Here is a 23,442-nt window from a genome sequence, read left to right as displayed (position 1 = left end):
TAGGTTGGAGCTGCCCGAGTCATTCCACATTCATAATGTGTTCCATAAATCTCTACTTAAAATATATGTTTAACCAGTAGTACCATCGAAAGCCTCGCCTCCGCCATTTCTTGTTAATGATGCTGTTGAGTATGTGGTGTCTAAAATAGTGGATGTCAGGAAGGTGCGTAATTCCTTGCAGTACCTGATTCACTGGAAGGGGTATGGACCTGAAGAGAGATCTTGGGTACCTGCCAGGGAGGTTCATGCTCCTAGACTTGTTCGAAAATTTCATTTAGAACACCCTGAAAGGCCATCGCCTGAAGTCTTGGGTCCGGTGGCCCCTCGTAAAAGGGGGGGTACTGTAACGGGGTGCCGAAGGCGCACTCGGTCTCCCATCAGCCGCAGACCTGCTGCTTAGCTTCGGGAGCGAGGATCTGTGTTTGACCTTGTTCCCAGGGTAGCTTTGCTAGCTGGGAGGTTCCCTACTCCTAGGTCTGCCTTGAGCGCCGAGCTGATCACTCGGTGCTCGACTGGTCGGTCTGTCGGTCATGTGATGCTGGCCACGTCACATGACCCTCACTCCCCACTATAAATACAGGCAGCCTGCTGGCCACAGGTTGCCTGTTAACTTTAGGTATCTGGTGATTGTTTTGTTCCTGCATACTTACCTGATCCTGTGTTCCCTGACCATTCTCTGCCTGCTCCTCCTGTACTGCGCATCTCTTCTGGTATCCTGACCCCGGCTTCCACCTGACGATTCTTTGCGGACTCCTGTTGTACTTCGTTTCTCTCCTGGTATTTGACCTCGGCTTTTCCTGACTATTCTCTGCTCATTCCTTAGTACTGCGTAGCTCTCTAGGTATTGACTCGGTCCGTTCACGTACCGTTATTTGTCTTGTCTGTCTTCCCAGCACGTATCCTAAGTTAGGGACTGCTGTCTAGTTGTCCCCTGTCATTAGGACTTGCGAGGCAAGTAGGCAGGGCCAGGGGTGAGGGTGGAGGGCAGTGGTCACTATCCTCCCCCCTGTGTGTAGTGTACGTTACCGTCACAGGAACTCTCTGCCTGAGGAGGTGGTGATGGTGAGTACAATAAAGGAATTCAAGAGGGGCCTGGATGTATTTCTGGAGCGTAATAATATTACAGGCTATAGCTACTAGAGGGGGGTCGTTGATCCAGGGAGTTATTCTGATTGCCTAATTGGAGTCGGGAAGGAATTTTTTATTCCCCTAAAGTGGGGAAAATTGGCTTCTACCTCACAGTTTTTTTTTTTGTTTGCCTTCCTCTGGATCAACTTGCAGGTTAACAGGCCGAACTGGATGGACAAATGTCTTTTTTCGGCCTTATGTACTATGTTACTATATAAGTGTGCAGAGACAGTGAAACTGAAAGCTGTAAAAGAGAAACAGTTTTTTTTTACATTTTTTTTTTTATAAAGACCAATTGGAAAAATAATTCTAAACCAATATAAGTAGTATGCAACCAAAAATTCCCCCATATCTGTAGCTTTTATTGACTCGTTTGGTACTTAAAGGCCATGGGTATCTTTGGCATGGAAAATATACATTTTACTTATGTTAGTGGTTGCTTTGAATAAAATAAAGTTTTATTAAATTTCAGTCTGCAGTCTTCATTTCTTCATTTTTAACCCATCCAGAGGCTTACATAGTAGAAACCACCCATAAATGACTCCATTTTGGAAACTACACCCCTCAAGTTATTCAAAATTGATTTTGATTTTACAAACTTTGTTAACCCTTTAGGTGTTCCACAAGAATTAAAGGAAAATGGAGATGACATTTCTAAATGTCCAATTTTCGGCAAATTTTCAATTTTTATAATTTTTTTTCTCTAACACATCAAGAGTTAACAGCCAAACAAAACTCAGTATCTATTAGGGTCCATTCACACGTCAAAAAAATTGATCCAGATCCGTTCCGCAATGTTGCGGAACGGATCCGGGCCCATTCATTTTCAATGGGGCCGGAAAAGATGCGGACAGCACAAAGTGTGCTGTCCTCATCCGCATTTCTGTTCTGCAAAAAATAGAACATGTCCTATTCTTGTCCACAGACACGGACAAGAAACGCACATGGCTGGTGTCTATGTTTTGCGGAGCCGCAATTTGCGCACATTATAAGGGGGCTTTATTACAACTGGGGGCAGTGGCGGATCCAGAGCCTGGTCTCGGAAGGGGCACTTCCAGATTATTTTCTGTCCGCCACCTCAAAACAATGGTGCTTATAGAACAGACTACACAGTGTAGAGGTATACTGTACATTGTGTGGCACAGTGTATGCTATATGTGTATAACAAACATATTTCACATGAAAACTTACAATTACTTGGCTTGGTCCTTGGGGATCTCGAACACCACTTCAACACTTTGGCTGGGGGGCTCGGCGGAGCTGATGTGTTTTATCCTAATGAGAAAGATTTCATAATAAGGATTTGGAGAAGGGGCAGAGGGATAGCAGAGCAGGGAGAGGCTGGTGCTGCTACTAGGGGGCTCATACCATGGAGGAGTAATAAAGCCCACCATAATGCCGCCCCCCCCCCCCCGTAAAAATAATTCTCCTTTTAATCTGACAGTGCAAAAAATACCCCCTTGTAATTCCCCCAGTTGAGCTAATGTCCCCATAGTGCCCCCATAATGTGCCAGTATAAAATACCCCTATATAGTGCCCCCAGTAAATGCCCCATAGTGCTCCTCCCCCCCCTTCCTCCTAGTGCCCCCCATAATGTACCTGTATAAAATGCCCCAGTAGATGGCCTCAGTGTCCCCCATAATTTTCAAGTATAAAATACTCCTTCTTAGTGCCCCCCGTAGATGACCCCATAGTACTCCTCTCCCCCTTCCCCATAGTACCCACCATAATGTGTCCCAGTATAAAATTCTACTGTACAGAGCCCCCCATATAAAATACCCCTTCTTTGTGGCCTCAGTAGATGCCCCTATAGTGCCCCCCAATAATGTGCCAGTAATAAGTACCCCCAATAATGTGCCAGTAAGAAAAGCACTCCCCCCATCATGTGCCAGTAATAAAAGCACCCCTCATCATGTGCCAGTAACAAGAGCAACCCCCCAATCATGTGCCAGTAACAAGAGCCCCCCCATCATGTGCCAGTAACAAGAGCCCCCCATCATGTGCCAGTAATAAAAGCACTCCCCCATCATGTGCTAGTAATAACAGCCCCCCCCATCATGTGCCAGTAATAACAGCACCCCCATCATGTGCCAGTAATAACAGCCCCCCCATCATGTACCAGTAATAACAGCCCCCTCAATGTGCCAGTAATAACAGCCCCCCCAATGTGCCAGTAATAGCCCCCCCAATGTGCCAGTAATAGCCCCCCCATCATGTGCCAGTAATAACAGCCCCCCCAATGTGCCAGTAATAACAGCCCCCCCAATGTCCCAGTAATAACAGCCCCCCCAATGTGCCAGTAATAACAGCCCCCCCATGTGCCAATAATAACAGCCCCCCCCAATGTGCCAATAATAACAGCCCCCCATCATGTGACAGTAATAACAGCCCACCCCCCAATGTGCCAGTAAAAGTATTGTGTATATATATAATAAAAAAACACTTATACTTACCTCCATGTCAGCGATGCGATGCAGGCCTCTTCCGACCTGTGTCCCGCACTGTACGGCTCTGGCGGCGCGATGACGTCATCGCGCCACCTGTGCCGGCCTCTGATAGGCTGCCGGCCTAGTGCCGGCAGCCTATCAGAGGAAGGGAAAGGGACACGCCTCTCCCTCCCCTGCCGCAGCACAGCCATCTGTATCACTGTCCTGAGGACGGCGATACAGATGACTGTGGAGATGAGCGCTTCCACAATGGAAGTGCTCATTTACCTGTGCCCCACCGCCACCACCCCCCACTTCTGAGCAGGGCCGTGCGCCACCATCTCGGGGGGGCAATTGCCCTGTTGCCCCCCCTGGATCCGCCAGTGATGGGGACTATGGGAGCATTATTACTTCTGGGATATAATTACTGTTGGGAGCACTGTAGGAGCACCACTACTACTAAGTGCACTCTGGCACAGAATTATTACTATTGTTGGGATTTTGGGGAGCACTATTACTGTGGGGTGCTCTGGCACAGTATTAGTTTAGCACAGTTATTTTTGGAGGACATTATGGTTACACTATTAGTGTCAGGGGCACTATTTGCTGGGTGCAGTTATTTTTTAGGGAATTGTGTTCCAATAATTATTGAAGGGGGCGCTATCTGTGTGTAACTAGTATTTTCAGGGGGTTTATCTGTTTCTACAGTATAGTTTTGGGGGGCACAGCGTCTCAGTATTGGGGGTGCATAATGGGATGTTGAGAAGGTGGGAGGAAAAGTAGGAAACTAAGATGTCTGTCTGTCTATCAAACTCTGCAGAGATGAGAGATGACTGAAAGAAATCATCATGGTGGTCTGGTCTGAATGGAGAAGATAAAGAAAGGAGACGTCACTGGAAGTAAGAGGTATGGGCGTGATATATGGGTGGGGCTGTGTGTGGGTGTGTCTTGATGGTGGATGGGGACACAGGGGCCCCATAATCTCCTATTGCCCTGGGAAGTGCCCCTCCCGAGACCAAGCTCTGGATCCACCACTGAACCCATAGCAACTGCATGTTGGACTTTTCAGATGTGTGTTTCAATCATGTGAACATATCCTAAAGAAAACTGTTCTTACAAAATGACAATTTATGAAGGACACTATAGTAAAAGATACTACCATGAAAAGTATCACAAATCTTAAAGAGGACCTTTCATGTTTTTTTTTTAGTTTAGATAAATACCTTTCCTTGCAGGGTACCCTGATGCCACCCTGCCTGTTTTATTTCAAATATTGCTCCACCGCCCCACTGTGCCCCCCTGCAGTTTCCCCGCTCAGTATGTTAACACTGAGCATCGGTACAGGGAGGAGGAGACGCCAGCATTTCTCAATGGGAATCTCCTTCTCCCTGGCTGTGCCGCGGTCCTATCCCATCGGAGAGAAGGTCAGCTTTTTTTTCTTCCTGGATGTGACGCTCTCCTCTGTGACTGGATCGCACACAGCCAGGGAGAAGGAGACGCCCATTGAGAAACCCTAGCGTCTCCTCCTCCTTGTACCGATGCTCAGTATTAACATACTGAGCGGGAAAACTGTAGGGGGGCACAGTGGGGCGTAGGAGCGATATTTAAAAAAAACAGGCAGGGTGGCGTCATCAGTGGGGGTACCCCACAAGGAAAGGTATTTATTTAAACTTAAAAAAAAAATGAAAGGCCCTCTTTAAAGGGGTTGTCTCATCTGAGGCAATGGGGGCATATCGAGAACGGAGCCAGTCAAACTGGTGGCTGGAGGACTGCGGTCCGGCCACCACCAAGCGCTCTCCCCATAGAAGTGAATGGGAGTGCACAGTGCATGACTGGTCACCGCTCCCATTCACTTCTATGGGCCTGACAGAAATAGCCGAGACACTTTCGGGGCTCCATTTAGAAGATAGGTGTTGATCCCATCAGTGGGGCCTGCACTTATTAGACAATGGAATCATATCCTAGCGATATGCCCCCATTGTCTCAGATGAGGCCATCCCTTTAAGGGATTGTCCCAGGATGGCATAGGATAAGTTATAAGACTCTGGTAAGTATGGGGCTAAATACTGGGACCCCCGCCAATCACAAGAAGGGGTTTCCCTGTTTAAATAGAATGCCGGTCGAGCAGGAGCGCTGTAGCTCCATGCAAACTCTAGGGGATTGCTGAAGCACTTGAGCACTGTACTCGCCAATCTTTGAACACAGATACCTTCAACTGCCAAGTGCACATGCAACAGGTCAGCCAGTGTCATAGGTACCAATCTGCTGACAGATGCCCTTTAAGGAGTTTCAATTTTCCCTGGATGAAATGGAAAACAACTTTTGCCAGTGTATTTAAAAAAACAACATACAGTACATGTTCATCACCAACATAAACCATTGTGGTGATAACATCATTCAAGTAGGGTACCTCATGTTAACAGGCTCACAAAGGCTTTTGAAGGAAAAAGATAAGATTCATGCAGAAGAATTCTGAAATACTCTGTGGCAATCTACAATAGAAGTGTAGCTAAGCAGATGACATACAACGAATTCAAGCAGATAGACATTTATGAATGGAAGCATTGCAGGTGATACAACGTCTGCTGGGAGAGGATACTGTGCTGCACTGTGGTTTTTATGCTGGGGCATTATATTAAGAAAATTCTGCACAGGGTATCATTTATCCTAAGGCCGGTCCTGCAGGAACCTCGTACTTCTGATCAATGGGAGTCCCAGCAGTTGTACTTTCACCAATCAGACTTTTAACCCTTATCATTTGCAGAAGGAACAAGTTCAAAAGTTGTCACAGCCCCCATAAGAACATGGCTCAATTTGGAATACAACCATTTTTATAATTTTCACATTCTGAAAGCCATTACTTTTTTATCAGGGGCGTAGCTAAAGGCTCATGGGTCCTGGTGCAAGAGTTCAAATTCGGTTCCCCTTCCTTCAGTATGGCCAGGGGCAGGGCACCTGAGTGCACCTAGTGTTAGCAATGCCCCCCAAAAGTAATAATGTCCCCTGTTGTGCCCATCTGAGTAATCATATTCCTCATTAACCCCCAGTAATAATAATTCTCTTTATAATGTGTCAGTCCAAAAAAATGCCACTTATAATGTGCACCAGTACAAACAATGCCCCCTTATAATGCGTGCTGTGTCTCGTTCACTTCCGGACAGTGGTTACAGTCAGGTCCATAAATATTGGGACATCGACACAATTCTAACATTTTTGGCTCTATACACCACCACAATGGATTTGAAATGAAACGAACAAGATGTGCTTTAACTGCAGACTGTCCGCTTTAATTTGAGGGTATTTACATCCAAATCAGGTGAACGGTATAGGAATTACAACAGTTTGCATATGTGCCTCCCATTTGTTAAGGAACCAAAAGTAATGGGACAGAATAATAATCATAAATCAAACTTTCACTTTTTAATACTTGGTTGCAAATCCTTTGCAGTCAATTACAGCCTGAAGTCTGGAACGCATAGACATCACCAGACGCTGGGTTTCATCCCTGGTGATGCTCTGCCAGGCCTCTACTGCAACTGTCTTCAGTTCCTGCTTGTTCTTGGAGCATTTTCCCTTCAGTTTTGTCTTCAGCAAGTGAAATGCATGCTCAATCGGATTCAGGTCAGGTGATTGACTTGGCCATTGCATAACATTCCACTTCTTTCCCTTAAAAAACTCTTTGGTTGCTTTTGCAGTATGCTTTGGGTCATTGTCCATCTGGACTGTGAAGCGCCGTCCAATAAGGTCTGAAGCATTTGGCTGAATATGAGCAGATAATATTGCCAGAAACACTTCAGAATTCATCCTGCTGCTTTTGTCAGCAGTCACATCATCAATAAAATCAAGAGAACCAGTTCCATTGGCAGCCATACATGCCCACGCCATGACACTACCACCACCATGCTTCACTGATGAGGTGGTATGCTTAGGATCCTGAGCAGTTCCTTTCCTTCTCCATACTCTTCTCTTCCCATCACTCTGGTACAAGTTGATCTTGGTCTCATCTGTCCATAGAATGTTGTTCCAGAACTGTGAAGGCTTTTTTAGATGTCGTTTGGCAACTCTAATCTGGTCTTCTTGTTTTCGAGGCTCACCAATGGTTTACATCTTGTGGTGAACCCTCTGTATTCACTCTGGTGAAGTCTTCTCTTGATTGTTGACTTTGACACACATACACCTACCTCCTGGAGAGTGTTCTTGATCTGGCCAACTGTTGTGAAGGGTGTTTTCTTCACCAGGGAAAGAATTCTTCGGTCATCTTCCGGATCTTTTGGTGTTGCTGAGCTCACCGGTGCGTTCCTTCTTTTTAAGAATGTGCCAAACAGTTGTTTTGGCCACGCCTAATGTTTTTGCTATCTCTCTGATGGGTTTGTTTTGTTTTTTCAGCCTAATGATGGCTTGCTTCACTGATAGTGACAGCTCTTTGGATCTCATCTTGAGAGTTGACAGTAACAGATTCCAAATGCAAATAGCACACTTGAAATGAACTCTGGACCTTTTATCTGCTCATTGTAATTGGGATAATGAGGGAATAACACACACTTGGCCATGGAACAGTTGAGAAGCCAATTGTCCCATTACTTTTGGTTCCTTAAAAAGTGGGAGGCACATATGCAAACTGTTGTAATTTCTACACCGTTCACCGGATGTAAATACCCTCAAATTAAAGCTGACAGTCTGCAGTTAAAGCACATCTTGTTCGTTTCATTTCAAATCCATTGTGGTGGTGTATAGAGCCAAAAATGTTACAATTGTGTAGATGTCCCAATATTTATGGACCTGACTGTATGTGTGTCTAAGCCCGTGACTGCTGTGGCCAATAAATGGTCTCAATGGTATCACCATTGGCCACAGTGATCATGTGCTTAGATGTCATTTGACTGCTGCCTTGAAGTGAAAAAAGACTGGCGGAGACCAGAGCGGTACCAGTGCTGGACCACAGGCAGCTTAAAAGGGTGTCTAAAAATGTGTCTAAAATATGATTTAAAATTTCCATGCTTATGTTGATATATAATTTGTATATATTATTACATTAGGATAAGAATCCCCACAAGTGGCTCCTGCTGCATAACTCTTGGCTGTCTGCTAGACCCAAACATTTAAGATGGAGTAGCGCCAAATTTTTGTGTTGTACAGGGCAAGAATGTGGGAAAGTAAGGCCTCTTTCACACGACCGTATGGCTTTTTCAGTGTTTTGTAGTCCGTTTTTCACGGATCTGTTGTTCCGTTTTTTGTTTCCGTTGTGTTTCCATTTCTGTTCCATTTTTTCGTATGGCATATACAGTATACAGTAATTAGATAGAAAAAATTGGGCTGGGCATAACATTTTCAATAGATGGTTCTGAAAAAACAGAACGGATACAGAAGACATACGGATGCATTTCCGTATGTGTTCTGTTTTTTTTGCGGACCTATTGACTTGAATAGAGCCATGGAACGTGATTTGCTGGCAATAATAGGACATGTTCTATCTTTCAACGGAACAGAAAAACGGAAATACGGAAGCGGAATGGATACGGAGTACATTCAGTTTTTTTTACGGAACCATTGAAATGAATGGTTTTGGAACGCAAAAAACGGCCCGTAAACAGAAAAAAAACGGTTGTGTGAAAGAGGCATAAGAGCCATGAAAAGCTATAACGGTGCAGCGCCTGCCTCCCCTTCCAGCATGTGACATCAAAGCAGCCTGTGCCCTCCACACGGCCATCTCATCCATGAACATGTCCCCTTGTGAACTTAATTCCCTAAAGTTATATTTATTGATGACCTATCCTCAGGATAGCTCATCAATATCAGATGATCAGCTGGTGGAAAAGAAGCCGCGTGCTGAGCCACCGCAGCCTTCATTGTTTACCTACTCACCGTCACAACAGCAGCAGTGAGCAGGTGTAATTACAAGAAGCTGTCCCATTCATTTCAATGGGACGGCTCATTCCTATTCAAGTGTATACTACAGAGCCGTCCCATAGATCCCTTGGACCCATACATTTTCCTTGCATTGCTTTTTCTGACAGCCATAACTTTTTTAATTTCTATCTACAGAGCTGCATTAGGGCTTGTTTCTTGCAGGACAAACTGTAGTTTTTATTGATACCATTTTGGGACACATATAACTTTTTGTTCACTTGAATTTTTTTGGGAAACCAATGTGAGTAAAAAATACCTATTATGTTTATTTTTTATTGTTTAAATATTTTTCTACCCCGGGCCAGTTTTCCCCCTCCTGCCCAGGCCATTTTTTGCAAATTTGACATTCGTCACTTTATGTGGTAATAACTTAACACTTTTACTTATCAAAGCCATTCTGAGATAGTTTTCTCGTGACACATTGTACTCCATCATAAATTTGAGTCAATATATTTCACTTTTATTTATGAAAAAAATCAAAAATTTACAAAAAATTTGGAAAAATTCACAATTTTTTAAATTTCACTTTCACTGCTTTTAAAACATAAATTGATACCCCATAAAATATTTATTACTTCCCCATATGTCTACAAGGGCAAGAATTCCGTGCGGGTGCAATGCGTGAGGTGAACGCATTGCACCCGCACTAAATCCGGACCCATTCACTTCAATAGGGCTGTGTACATGAGCAGTGATTTTCACGCATCACTGTTTCACGCATCACTATATTGTGCGTTTTTCACGCAACGCAGGCCCCATAGAAGTGAATTGGGCCTGCATGAAAATCGCAAGCATCTGCAAGCAAGTGCGGATGCGGTGCAATTTTCACGCATGGTTGCTAGGAGACGATCGTGATGGGGACCCGATCCTTATTATTTTCCCTTATAACATGGTTATAAGGGAAAATAATAGCATTCTTAATACAGAATGCTTAGTAAAATAGTGATGGAGGGGTTAAAAAATTAAAAACAATTAATAAACTCACCTTAATCCACTTGAACGTTTAGCCTGGCATGTCTTCTTTCTTTTTTGATGAAAAGGTGATGGACCATGTGATGAGCACGGTGACGTCATGAAAAGGTCCTTTAGGCAGGTCCTGAAGAAAGTAAAAAGAAGAGGAGATCCGCTACGCGAACAAGTGGAATGGGTGAGTTAAATTTGTTTATTATTTTTAACCCCTTAATGGACATTTTACTAAGCATTCTGTATTAACATGGTTATAAGGGAAAATAAAATCTACACAACACCGCTCCCAAACCCGGACTTCTGTGAAGAAGTCCGGGTTCGGGTCTGGGTGCCAAACATGCCGATTTTTCTCACGAGCGTGCAAAACGCATTAAAACGCTTTGCACTCACGTGGAAAAATCGTGCATTTTCCCGCAACTTAGCCGCATCTTGTCCGGACCTCACACGCGACGCCCGAGTGAAAGAGGCCTTAGAATTTTAGAAGCAATTCTTAAAAATTTTTAGAAAATTTCCAAAACCCTCTTTTTAAGGACCAGTTAAGTTATGAAATCACTTTGTGGGGCCTACATAGTAGAAATCACCCATAAATTACCCCATTTTAGAAACTACACCCCTCAAGTTATTCAATACTGATTTGACAAGCTTTGTTAACCCTTTAGATGTTCCACAGGAATTAAAGGAAAATTGAGATTAAATTTCACTTTTTTGGCAGATTGTCCATTTTAATCAATTTTAACACATCAAGTGTTAACAGCCAAACAAAACTCAATATCTATTACCCTGATTCTGCAGTTTACAGAAACACCCCACATATGGTGGTAAACTGATGTAAGGGCACACGGCAGGGCGCAGAAAGAAAGGAGCGCCATATGGTTTTTGGAAGGCAGATTTTGCTGGACTGGTTTTTAGGCACTATGTCACATTTGAGGACCCCCTGATGCACCCCTACAATAGAAACTCCAAAAAAGTGACCCCATTTTGGAAAATACGGGATAAGGTGACAGTTTTATTGGTATTATTTTGGGGTACATATGATTTTTGATTGCTCGATATTACGTTTTTTTGTGAGGCAAAAGTAACCAAAAATGGCTGTTCTAGCACAGTTTTCAGTTTTAGTTTTTTTACAATGTTCATCTGACAGGTTCGATCATGTGCTATTTTTATAGAGCAGGTTGTTATGGGCCCGGCTATCAGTGACTGCCAGGCCCCTGCAGTGATTGGACATAATAGTACTGTATGTCAAATTGCGGCAAGTCATCTGCTGCTATGACGTACTATTACGTCATGTATCAGGAAGGGGTTAAAATTGGGAAGGAGGGATTTGAATTTTTTTTTAATTTTTTTTTTTTACTTTTATGTTTATTTATTTTACATTTTTTCATTACTCAGTGACTTATTAACCTGCTATCTGCTGACCATAGACCATAATAAAGAACTATAATGGTCTATGTGATTTTCATTGCACAGCTTCTCAGCCACTTTGCCATGGCAGGCCTGGGAACCTTCAACAGGCCCCAGACTGTCATGGTAACCAATCGGATGCCGAAAGCAGCATCCTAGAGGTTAAATTACTGATTTTGTCGTCATAGCCGATTGCAGTCATTGTGGCCAGGTGCCTGCTGTATTATACAGTCGGCACCCAGCATGTATGGAGCATAATACATTCAAGCCTTTGCCCATTATGCTGTACATGTATGGGATTATGCATTAAGGGGTTAAAACCTGCAGGACAAGTATTTTTATGTGGCAGGTTTTCTTTGTAATGTATGGATAAGATTTCTGAAATCTCACTCACTTGGCTGCTAGTGCAAATGCTTTACATTTTCCGCATACAATTTCACTTTGGAGAATCCGCCACGTGTGGCTGCACCCTAACAGGCTATGGTTTCAGCAATATCTTTGTGTTGAATGTGGCTCATGACCATCTCTCAGTGCTGAATGTGGCTCTCAAGTTAAGGAAGGTTGGGGACTAGTGGATTGGCATGGATTTTTTTTCACTCCTTCATGTGATGTATTCATTTAATTTTAGTGCTTAGGGGGCACTTGAATCATTTTTCATATCTGATATGTGGAAGACCTAGAAGAAGAAAGCCTCCATCATGGTGTCTAGTTTTGCCACCAAGAACTGAAGGGCCTGGTATTTGCTCAGCATGATCCATGATCCTTGGCCGATTCCTCCCTCCATAGAGTTCTTCTGATGAGTGCAGTCCTGCAGACAATTTAATTACCCAGTAGCAAAGAGGACAAGACCAACCAGGGCTGGGCCTGATCCTGCCAAGGACTCCATAGCAGCTTTGTGGTCTGCCTCAATGGTATACCCAGAAAAAAACCAAGATTGCTACATGATCACAACGCACAATGCAACCTGACTACTGTGTCAAAACCAATCAAAATTTCAGGAATGGTTAAACAGCTCCAGATTCTCTCTGTAACCTAGTAAAAGACAGCTGTGCATCGGAGTAAAGCTCCACAACCCTCTGTAATATAGAAAATTGAATAAGCATTTGCCTCGTTATGTATTTTAATAAAGTAGCCTCCCCTAAAGACTTGCTGACAGATGATCCCATGCCCTGTGAAGGTAAACACTTATAGAGAGACAAATTGCCATGGCCAGTAAATGAAATCCTCATGCGTCTTCTACACTCAAGGACGGAACGCTAGTTTCATAATGCTTTTGTTTTCATGACATCATAAGAATCATCAATGGAAAAGCAATATTCTGTCTTGACTACATGTCATCTGTTATTTGCTTTGTATCCCATCATTTTATACGACTACCACAAACAGTAATACGATCCCACTTTAACTACACTGATGTCCCAAACAGCTGCTACTGTACCAATGTGTGCGTGCTGCATAACTGCTGGAACAACAATGCCCTCTACTGGCTGTAGTCGGGAAGTGCAAACGCATACATTCAAGTATTCAGTTGATCCAAGAGTGTTTAGATGAGTCCTGAAATACCTTGGAGACATCCGATTAAGGTTAGGCTACATTCACATGGCATAAAAAAAAACTACCACATGACGGCCGTCACTTTAACTGTCGGCAGGCGGCTGTTTTAAGAAATATTGCAGTCTATACACACAACCAAATAACGGACATCCAAAAATAATACATTTCCTATTTAGTCCGTTTTCACGGACGACAACCTCTATAAAATTGAAGGGGGTAGTTTTTAATGTCCATTTTTCAGAAAGGGATCCGTGAAAAAATGGCAGTTAAAAATTGACTGTTTGGCCATTTTTAACAGCTGATTATTATTTTTTTGTTTGTTTTATTTACTGTCATGTGAATGTAGCTTTCATTCGGACTCCTACCTTTAGATATAAATTATCACATCTGTGTGCTGTCCGTTTTTTTGCGGACACCCATAAAAATGAATGGGTCTGTGTGTGATCCGCAAAAACTGCAGATCGGACACAGACCATTAATATGGTCGTGAGGCCTAAAAATGCTACAATGTAAAACACTCTGGGGGAGATTTGTCAAACTGGTCTAAAATAGAACTGGCTTAGTTGCCCATAGCAACCAATCAGATTCCACTTTTCATTTTCCAAAGGAGCTGTAAGTAAAGAAAGGTGGAATCTGATTGGATACTTTAGACCAGTTTCATAAATCTCCACCTTTGTTTTTTATCAGCCAAGGTCTATTGAATTTTACATTTTAGAATGTCGCTGACTGGGAATACAGCAATATAGAAAAAATAAGTGTTGTGGTAAAGAATGGCCGCTCTCTGGTCAGCAAGACCTGCACCCTATTTATAGGAATGCAGCCAAACAATGTGCATCATGAGGACGGTGTTTCCAGAGATGTTCAGATGTTGTCACTGCCCAAATGAATACGCCTATTGTGTCTTGCACATGAGTGTGAGGGCTGGAGTTCATTAGCTCACATCTGTACATAAACAAGCTGTGTGGTCCAGTCTATATATTATCATCACGTCCTGTGTGGAAAACAGATAGAAGTTACTGTTTAATTCACACTTAACACAGTACTGTGGACTTTCATGTAAAATAATATTTTAATTCATATACATAAGGCCTCCTGCACACGACCGTTTTTTTCCCCCCGTTTAGGCTGCATTCACACGCCCCTGGTGTGTTGCGGACCCGCAAATTGCGGATCCGCAACACACCCGCCCGGCACCCCCATAGAAATGCCTATTCTTGTCCGCAAGCTGCGGACAAGAATAGGACATGCTCTATCTTTTTGCGGAGCTGCGGACCCAAAATCGGGGCCGCACTCCGCAATTGCGGCTGCAGACAGCACACTGTGTGCTGTCCGCATCCATTCTGTCCCCATAGAGAATGAATGGGTCCGCACCCATTCCGCAAAATTGCGGAAAGGATGCGGACCCATTTTGCGGACGTGTGAATGGAGCCTTAGTACCCATTCATTTTCAATGGGTCCTGAAAAAAATCGGACAGCTCAATGTCAGATTTTTTTTCAGGACCCATTGAAAATGAATGGGTACAGAACTGGTCCAGATCTGTTCCGCAAAAAACGGAACAGATCAGGAAAGAAACAACGGACGTGTGAATGGACCCTTACTGGCTGTTTTTTGCGTTCCGTATACGGTCCGTATACGGAACCATTCAGTTCAATGGTTCCGCAAAAAAAACTGAATGTACTCCGTATGCATTCCGTTTCCGTATTTCCGTTTTTCCGTTCCGTTTAAGATAGAACATGTCCTATTATTGCCCGCAAATCACGTTCCGTGGCTCCATTCAAGTCAATGGGTCCGCAAAAAAACGGAACACATACGGAAATGCATCCGTATGTCTTCCGTTTCCGTTCCGTTTTTTGCGGAACCATCTATTGAAAATGTTATGCCCAGCCCAATTTTATCTATGTAATTACTGTATACTGTACATGGCATACGGAAAAACGGACCGGAAAAACGGAACAGAGACAGAAACACAATGGAAACAAAAAACGGAACAATGGATCCGTGAAAAACGGACCGCAAAACACTGAAAAAGCCATACGGTCGTGTGCAGGAGGCCTAAGGCCGAGTTCACATGAACGCGTGTGACCCTTGCCCGTGCTGCGGCCTGAAAATTGCGGGCCGCAATGCACGATCCCCGGCCGTAGGTCAGCCGCATCGGGTCCGCGATCCGCCCGTTCCGCAAAAAGATAGGACATGTTCTATCTTTTTGCGGAACGGAAGTATGGGACGCAACACCACAGAAGCACTCCGTAGTGCTTCCGAGGGGTCCCGTTCCGTGCAGCCGTTCCGCAATTCCGGATTTGCGGACCCATTGAAGTGAATGGGTTCGCATCCGTGATGCGGAATGCACACGGAACTGTGGCCGTGTATTGCGGGCCGCAATTTGGCCACGGATCACACACGTTCGTGTGAACTAGGCCTAAAGCCGAGTTCTAATTGAAGTTTTCTTTTTTTTTATTTTTATTAAATTCTATATTAAATAAAATTTCTGTGAGAAAAAACATACAATTAACGATATTTCTCCTAAATTGATATTGTAGGAATTGTATGAAGATCTTTAACCCTTTAATGGCCAGGCACTTTTTGTGGTTTGATGTTTTAATGGTCCTAAGGTTTTTTGCAACATTTTTTATGTGACATGTACGTTTTTAAAAAAAATATATTTTTAGAGATTTTTTCTTGTTTAGTTTTATTTTGGAAAAACTGTGAAAAATACTTTTGTTTCCAAACCGTGGCTTTTTATTTTTTAAATATGCAAACTGGCACCAAAATACATTTTTAAAATAGATTCCCTATTCCCTAGTCTAGTCACCCCTAGTGAATGGGGTGACTATGGCAACTGTTTTGGTTGGCATGGGTGTTTTTAATCTTTTTATTTTTTCTTTTATTTGTATTTTATTATATTTCGTTACTTAATTTATAATACATTTTTTGGAAATAATCTGATCCCCAAGAGGTCATTAAGACCTCTGGAGGACATTAACTTTTTTTTTAAAATTTTGCACATTTCCACTGTAACTGAGGCATCCCTTAGGATGCAAACAGGGGCAAACAGGGTCTGCTTAGGCTACTTTCACACTGGCGTTTTGGTTTCCGTTTATGAGATCCGTTTCAGGACTCTCACAAGCGGTACAAAACGGATCAGTTTTGCCCTAATGCATTCTGAATGGATAAGGATCCGCTCAGAATGCATCAGTTTGCCTCCGTTCAGTCACCATTCTGCTCTGGAGGCAGACACCAAAACGCTGCTTACAGCGTTTTTGTGTCCTCCTGACGATGCGGAGGCAAACGGATCCGTCCCGACACACAATGTAAGTCAATGAGGACGGATCCGTTTTCACTGACACAATAGAAAACGGATCCGCCCCCACTGACTTTCAATGGTGTTCAACACGGATCCGTTTTGGCAAAGTTAAAGATAATACAAACGGATCCGTTCTGAACGGATGCATGTGGTTGTATTATCGGTGCGGATCCGTCTGTGCAGACCCATGACGGATCCGCACCAAACGCGAGTGTGGTAGCCTTAGACCTTGCAGCTCTACTATACCCAAGACACCTGATTGCTGGGTCCAATATAGGAAGAAGCAGAGCTGCTTCCTCTATCCACTGCATAGCGCTATACACCAAGCACAGGGGAATGCAGAAACGGTAATAAACCACTTCTATCTTCGCCTCAGGGTCCCACGGCTGACACTGACACACATGTACACTGCCTGGTCGGTATGGAGTTAAATTGTATCTCATAAAACCTCTTTTTTTTTTACTTGTTTTATTGAAGAATAAACAAATAAGGTATAGCAATGTTACATACTCTACAGATTACAAATGCTTACATGTCCTTTACAGTAAATAAAGCTTTGTTCAATACATTAGCAACTGTGCATACATGGTGTTATTCATTATTGTAGGTTCATTTTACCAGAATGCATATGTCTGGATTGGAAAACTGTCAAGAGTGATGTGCGCCACGCTCCCCACACCTTCCAGAACTTCTGCGGGCACCCCCTGTTTTTGAACACCACATTTTTATAGGGGACAATTTGGTTAACCAGAGATCTCCATTGATTCACAGTTGGTGGACGGTCTGCCATCCATCTAATTGCAATGGCTTTCCTTAACAAGGTCTCTCTTAAAAATATTGTAGTATGGTGGGGCCACATTTCTTCCTCCAGAATTCCTAGCAAACACGCTTTAGTGTCATGGGGAACAGGACTAGAAAACACATTAGATAGCATATTAGTGACCTCCTGCCAATAGGACTTGATGTAGCTACAGTCCCAGATCATATGCCAGAAGTCAGCGTTTATCTGTGAGCATCTGTGGCAACTAGTGTGCGATAGCTTACCCATCTTGTATAATCTAGTGGGGGTCAAGTAACATCTATGTAAAATAAATAATTGTATTAGGCCTCTTTCACACGACCGTTTTTTTTGCGTACTGTATATGGTCCGTATAGAGAACCATTCATTTCAATGGTTCCTAATAAAAACAACGAATGTACTCCGTATGCATTCCGCTACCGTATTTCCGTTTTTCAGTTCCGTTGAAAGATAGAACGTGTCCTATTATTACCTGCAAATCACGTTCCGTGGCTCCTTACAAGTCAATGAGTCTGCAAAAAAAACAAACACATACGGAAATGCATCCGTATGTCTTCCGTATCCGTTCCATTTTTTTAAAATTTTATGTCCAGCCCAATTTTTTTCTCTGTAATTACTGTAAACTGTATATGCCATACGGAAAAACGGAACGGAAAAACGGAACAGAAACTGAAAGACAATGGAAACAAAAAACGGAACAACGGATTCATGAAAAACGGACCGCAAAACACTGAAAAAACATGCGGTCGTGTGAAAGAGGCCTTAGCCTGTTGTTGGTAGAGGGTGAGAAATATAGTGGTGATTCTAGTGCTTCCTGCCATTCCTCTGCAGATAAAAGAGAGACATTTTCCCTCCATTTAGATTCAACCTTCAGCTAATTTAAAGTCATTCGGTTTCTGTTGTAAAATTATTTTTATTGAGTTTTATCATGGACAATAAGCTTTGTCACAAGTGATAAAGCATTATGCATTATAACAAGTAGGTATATAACATAGCTTCTTATGTAGTTGTACCTTGAGATGTCAGAAAACTATTCCGGAATACAGTTTCAAGAGTCTGTACAATGCTACATAGTTTTACAAAATTGCTATATAGTAACTGAAACCAGTTATGAACAAGGTGAATAGAATTACTAGGATAGAGGGGGTGGGGGGGGGGGGGGGGGGGAAGGGAAAAAGGCCCTTCATAGTAATGGGCGGTCAGAAGGCAAGTTTTGTTTGTAGGTAGGGTACATCAACAGGTGAGGCACTACATAAAGAGGCATTGCGAAACTGTAACTTAGTTGGAATGGATGACTCATAGAGTTTTGTAAGTGTATGTCATGGGGGGGGGGGGTTCTATCTTTGCAAAAAAAGCATACAGCATACAGGATGCTAGAGATCCAACAACACTTTTTAGGCCCTGCAATTTTAGGTGTCTGAAAAATTCCTGTATTTTTTCCAGGGTCCCCAGATAGTCTCAAATTTATGAGCTGTGCGGGAGTCCCAGTGTGCTATCTGTTCAAGGCGATATAACTGATCACACTTCTGAATCCAATGTGGCTTTGTGGGGTGGTTTATAGACTTCCATCTCACCACTATCAATACCCTAGCTGCCGCTAACAGAATATTGCATAGGGTGCGTGTAGGACTTGGGCACTTGAGATCAAGTCATTCGGTTTCTCAATAAATGGGTATATAGAATAGATATAATACCCTTTGGTCCTTGTGTGGTGAGTACTCCTATCAGGGGGTACTTAGAAATAGGCCGTATATCATCTCGAAACTGTGCGTGAAGAGCGTGGCGCACCTGTAGATATCTATAAAAGTGAATACGCGGGAGTCCAGATTTTCCCTGTATTTGTGTGAATGAACATAAGATCCCATTTTCATAAAAATCTTTTAGAGTGACCATTATATATTCCTTCCAAATTTACGTCCCCGCATGGTTTTGCAAGTGAGGAAACATTGGGTTGTCCCATAATGGTATGGCATCCACCAAATCCTTGTACTGATGAAGCTTCGCTGCATTCCATACCTGATGTGCCAGCCTATGTATGGGGAGGGCACGTCCAGCAAACAAGTGAATGCTCTCCAGCACTGGCAATAATGTGGATAACTGCAGGTATTGCTGTAGATAATATTCTGCATTAGGTAACGTAGTAGCTGTCACCCAAAATGCAAGAAATCTCACCTGGCCAGACAGGAAGTATAAGAAGAAATCCGGTAATGCTGCTCCCCCTTGCTGCTTAGATCTCTGTAGGGTGTGTAAAACAAGTTTACGTCTAGCTGACCCCCATACAAAGGCTGTCATTAATGAGTGCATCCGATCGAAAAAGACGTACAAGCATATTCCTGTAAATAGAGACCATTGGGCAGCAAAATAATTTTAATTAGATTAAGTCTGCCCATTATAGATAGGGGAAGAGTTTTCCAAGATCTAAATTTATCTGTAAAGTAGGTTTCAATGGGGGCTATATTCTTAGTGAAGGATAGAAGCGGGTCTTTAGTGATAATTATTTCTAGATACTTAAAGTAATCTACTACCGGGAGATTGTAAAATCCTGTTGGCCAGGTGGTTGTCCATAGTGGCATGAGGGCCGATTTGGACCAGTTTATGCGGAGTCCCAAGAAGTGCCTAAAGCGGTCAACTAAATCTATCGCCCTCGGTAAAGAGGTCTCCACACTATCCATGAAGAGTATCAAGTCATCAGTGTATAAGCCAATTCTGTATTCCCTTTAAACACAGTGTCCTGCGATATTCTAAGCGCAAGGGGTTCTATGGCCACTGCAAACAGCAGGGGTGAAAGGGGGCATCCCTCTTTGGTGCTGAGTAACTGGTGCTGAGTATGAGCCATTAACCAGGATGCGTGCCTTGAGGCATTAAAATAGAATAGAGCTCCAAGTAATAAAAATCGGGCCAAACTCGAAACATTTTAGCACCTCTAAAAGATATGGCCACTACATGGAGTCGAATGCCTTAGCTGTATCTAGAGAAGCCAAGGCCCAGTGCGCTTTTCCTCCTACTCCCACCTGAGCAATGACCTGCGCCCTGGATGTCGATCGTCCCGGTATAAAGCCGGATTGATCCTCATGTATAATAGTGGTAATTACTTTATTCAGTCTATTGGCTAGTATCTTGGTAAGTATTTTATAGTCTATATTCAATAATGAAATGAGCCTATAAGAGCCGCATTCCAGTGGGCTTTTATCAGGTTTCAGCACCACTACTATTGAGGCATCATATAGCGACTCCGGAAGGCGTCCCTCCCGTTGTGCTGCCCCATACATTTAGTGCAATTGTGGTCCGAGGATATCAATATACTTGGAGTACACCTCTAATAGTATTTCATCAGGACCAGGTGACTTTCTCAAGGCTAATCCCCTTATAGCATCTTCTACTTCTTCTAGGGTAATCTTTGCGTCCAGAAGCTCGCTATCTTGTTCCTGTAATTTTGGGTAGTTAACATCTTGCATAAAAAAACATATGGCGCTCCTTGCCTTCTGTGCCCTGTCATGTGCTCAAACAGCGGTAGATGACCACATATGGGGTGTTTATGCAAACTGCAGAATCAAGGAAATAAATTTTGAGGTTTGTTTTGTTGTTAACCCTTGATGTGTTCCAGGAAAAAATTAAAATGGGAAATCGGAAAAAAAATTGACATTTTGAAATTTCACCTCTATTTTGCTTTAATTTCTGTGGAATACCTAAAGGGTTAACAACATTTCTAAAACCAGTTTTGAATAGTTTGAGGGATGTCATTTCTAAAATGGGGTCATTTATGGGTTGGTTCTATTATGCAAGCCCCACAAACTGACTTCAGAACTGAACTGGTCCTTAAAAAAGTTGACTTTGGAAATTTTCTTAAAAATTTCAAAAATTGCTTCTAAAATTCTAAACCTTCTAGCATCCTAAAAAAAAAAAAAATTACATTACTAAAATGATGCCAACATAAAGTAGACATATGGGGAATGTTAATTAATAAATATTTTATGAGTCATCACTATCTGTATTAAGAGCAGAGAGATTCAAATTTAGAAAACAGTGAATTTTTTCACATTTTCATTAACTTTTGGATTTTTTTTTATAAATAAAGGTAAAACATATTGACTCAAATTCACCATTAACATGAAGTACAATGTGTCACGAAAAAACAAACTCAGAATGGCTTGGATAAGTAAGTGTTCCAAAGTTATTACCACATAAAGTGACACATGTCAGATTTTCAAAATTTGGCCTGGTCAGGAAGGGGGTAAATGGCTCGGTCTGGAAGTGGTTAAGCACTGCCCCCCACAAAACCTCTAAGTAGCGGAAAGTCGAAAAGAATGAAAGAGATCGCTTGTCTGTGGCTGTGTATGGTATTGCATGCCAACACTATTCACTTGAATGAGGCAGAGCTAGCAGGCCGTCTTTTCTAATAATAATACCTCTAAAGTGGGAATTATTTTCTAATAATAATACCTCTAAGTACTAAAGTGGGAATTTATCATTAATATACTACAGTTTTGTGGGGCACAAAAGTTGCTAATTTTATCCCAAGTGCTGTTTTGCAGAAAAAAGTGTGCCTTTTCTTCTCTGCCCCCCATGTCACTTTTACAAAAAAGTGGGTGGGAAGAAGAGGGCTGAAGGGGGTCACCCACAGTCCGATACATTAAAAAGAAGACTGGCCCACAATACACTTGAAATCAACTCCAGCTCCTTGATAGTGTAGATTTCATTTTCTGGTGCACGGAACTACCAAAGATGCACCAGAATTATTATTTTTTAATAATTCTCAATCGTCGGATTCCAGCAGCGTAAGAATAACCAAAGAGACTCCTTAATACATTCCCCTCTAAGTTCTTTTGACAATGCTGATTTGATGGGAGCTACTTGTGAACAGGGCTTTCTTAGATTGCTGCATAATTGTTTTAAAACAGAACATTTACCTAATGCTCTATGGCCCTGCTACGCCGTGTTGATGGAACCTGCACTGTTGGAGCATCCATGTAATTTATGATGAGGTGTAGCCCTCATCATAAATTACATGTCTCCTCCAGTAGTCCATGCGCCAGAATAAAATCTAATTTAAGTCATAGATTTCAGTCATTATTTATGCCAGCATAAAATGCCATTTGCGACTTTTCTATGCCAAAAACAGGCATGGGGGAATAATGAATTTCCCCATATATGTTTATCAAATTATAAATCTATATTGTACCAATATTCCGTCTCAGTTTGCACCAAAAAAAACTGGTGTACATGACTTGCACCAGATTTATTTTGTTTTAGACACTTTCTTCACCTCAATAGACAGTGGCCGAGATTTCTTATTTTTTAAGACAGGGTAGACATGTAGACAGGGAATCTTTAAATGCGGCACAATTATTTCAGTGGCATAGGTTGTATGATAAGTAGGGATGAGTGAATCGACTTCGGATGAAACATCCAAAGTTGATTTGCATAAATCTTCGTTCCAATATTGTACAGAGCAGGAGCTCCATACAGTATTAGAATGTATTGGCTCTGATGAGTCTCGCGAGACTTCGCGTAATAACTTCATAAATTAATTTGTACTGTAAAGAACCATTTCCTGAACTCGGGTTCAGTTCCAATACATTCTAATACTCGGAGCCAATACATTCTAATACTGTACAGAGCTCCTGCTCCGTACAGTATTGGAACAAAGTATTATGCGAATCGACTTCAGATGTTTCATCCGAAGTCGATTCGCTTATCCCTAATGATTAAGTTTACAGACTGCCTGTATGAATGTTTAAGATAACTTTTAGTTGTCTTACTTTCTTTCTATTTTTGTGCCCAAATTTTGGCTCTTTGGCTCTGTATGGTGCTGAAAGTTGCATTTTAGACCACATCTCCTCCTAGATAAACACTACATGCAAAATTGTGCAAAGTGAACCAGAACTATACAGAAAATGAAGGTGCAAAGTCAATAGTTCATCTGGCCTAGTGTCTTGAAAAGGTGGTGTGGTTGATGAAA

The sequence above is a fragment of the Bufo bufo genome, chromosome 5 (assembly GCF_905171765.1).
Source record: "Bufo bufo chromosome 5, aBufBuf1.1, whole genome shotgun sequence".
NCBI classification, from domain to species: domain Eukaryota; kingdom Metazoa; phylum Chordata; class Amphibia; order Anura; family Bufonidae; genus Bufo; species Bufo bufo.
Note: the sequence above shows the minus strand (reverse complement) of the source record.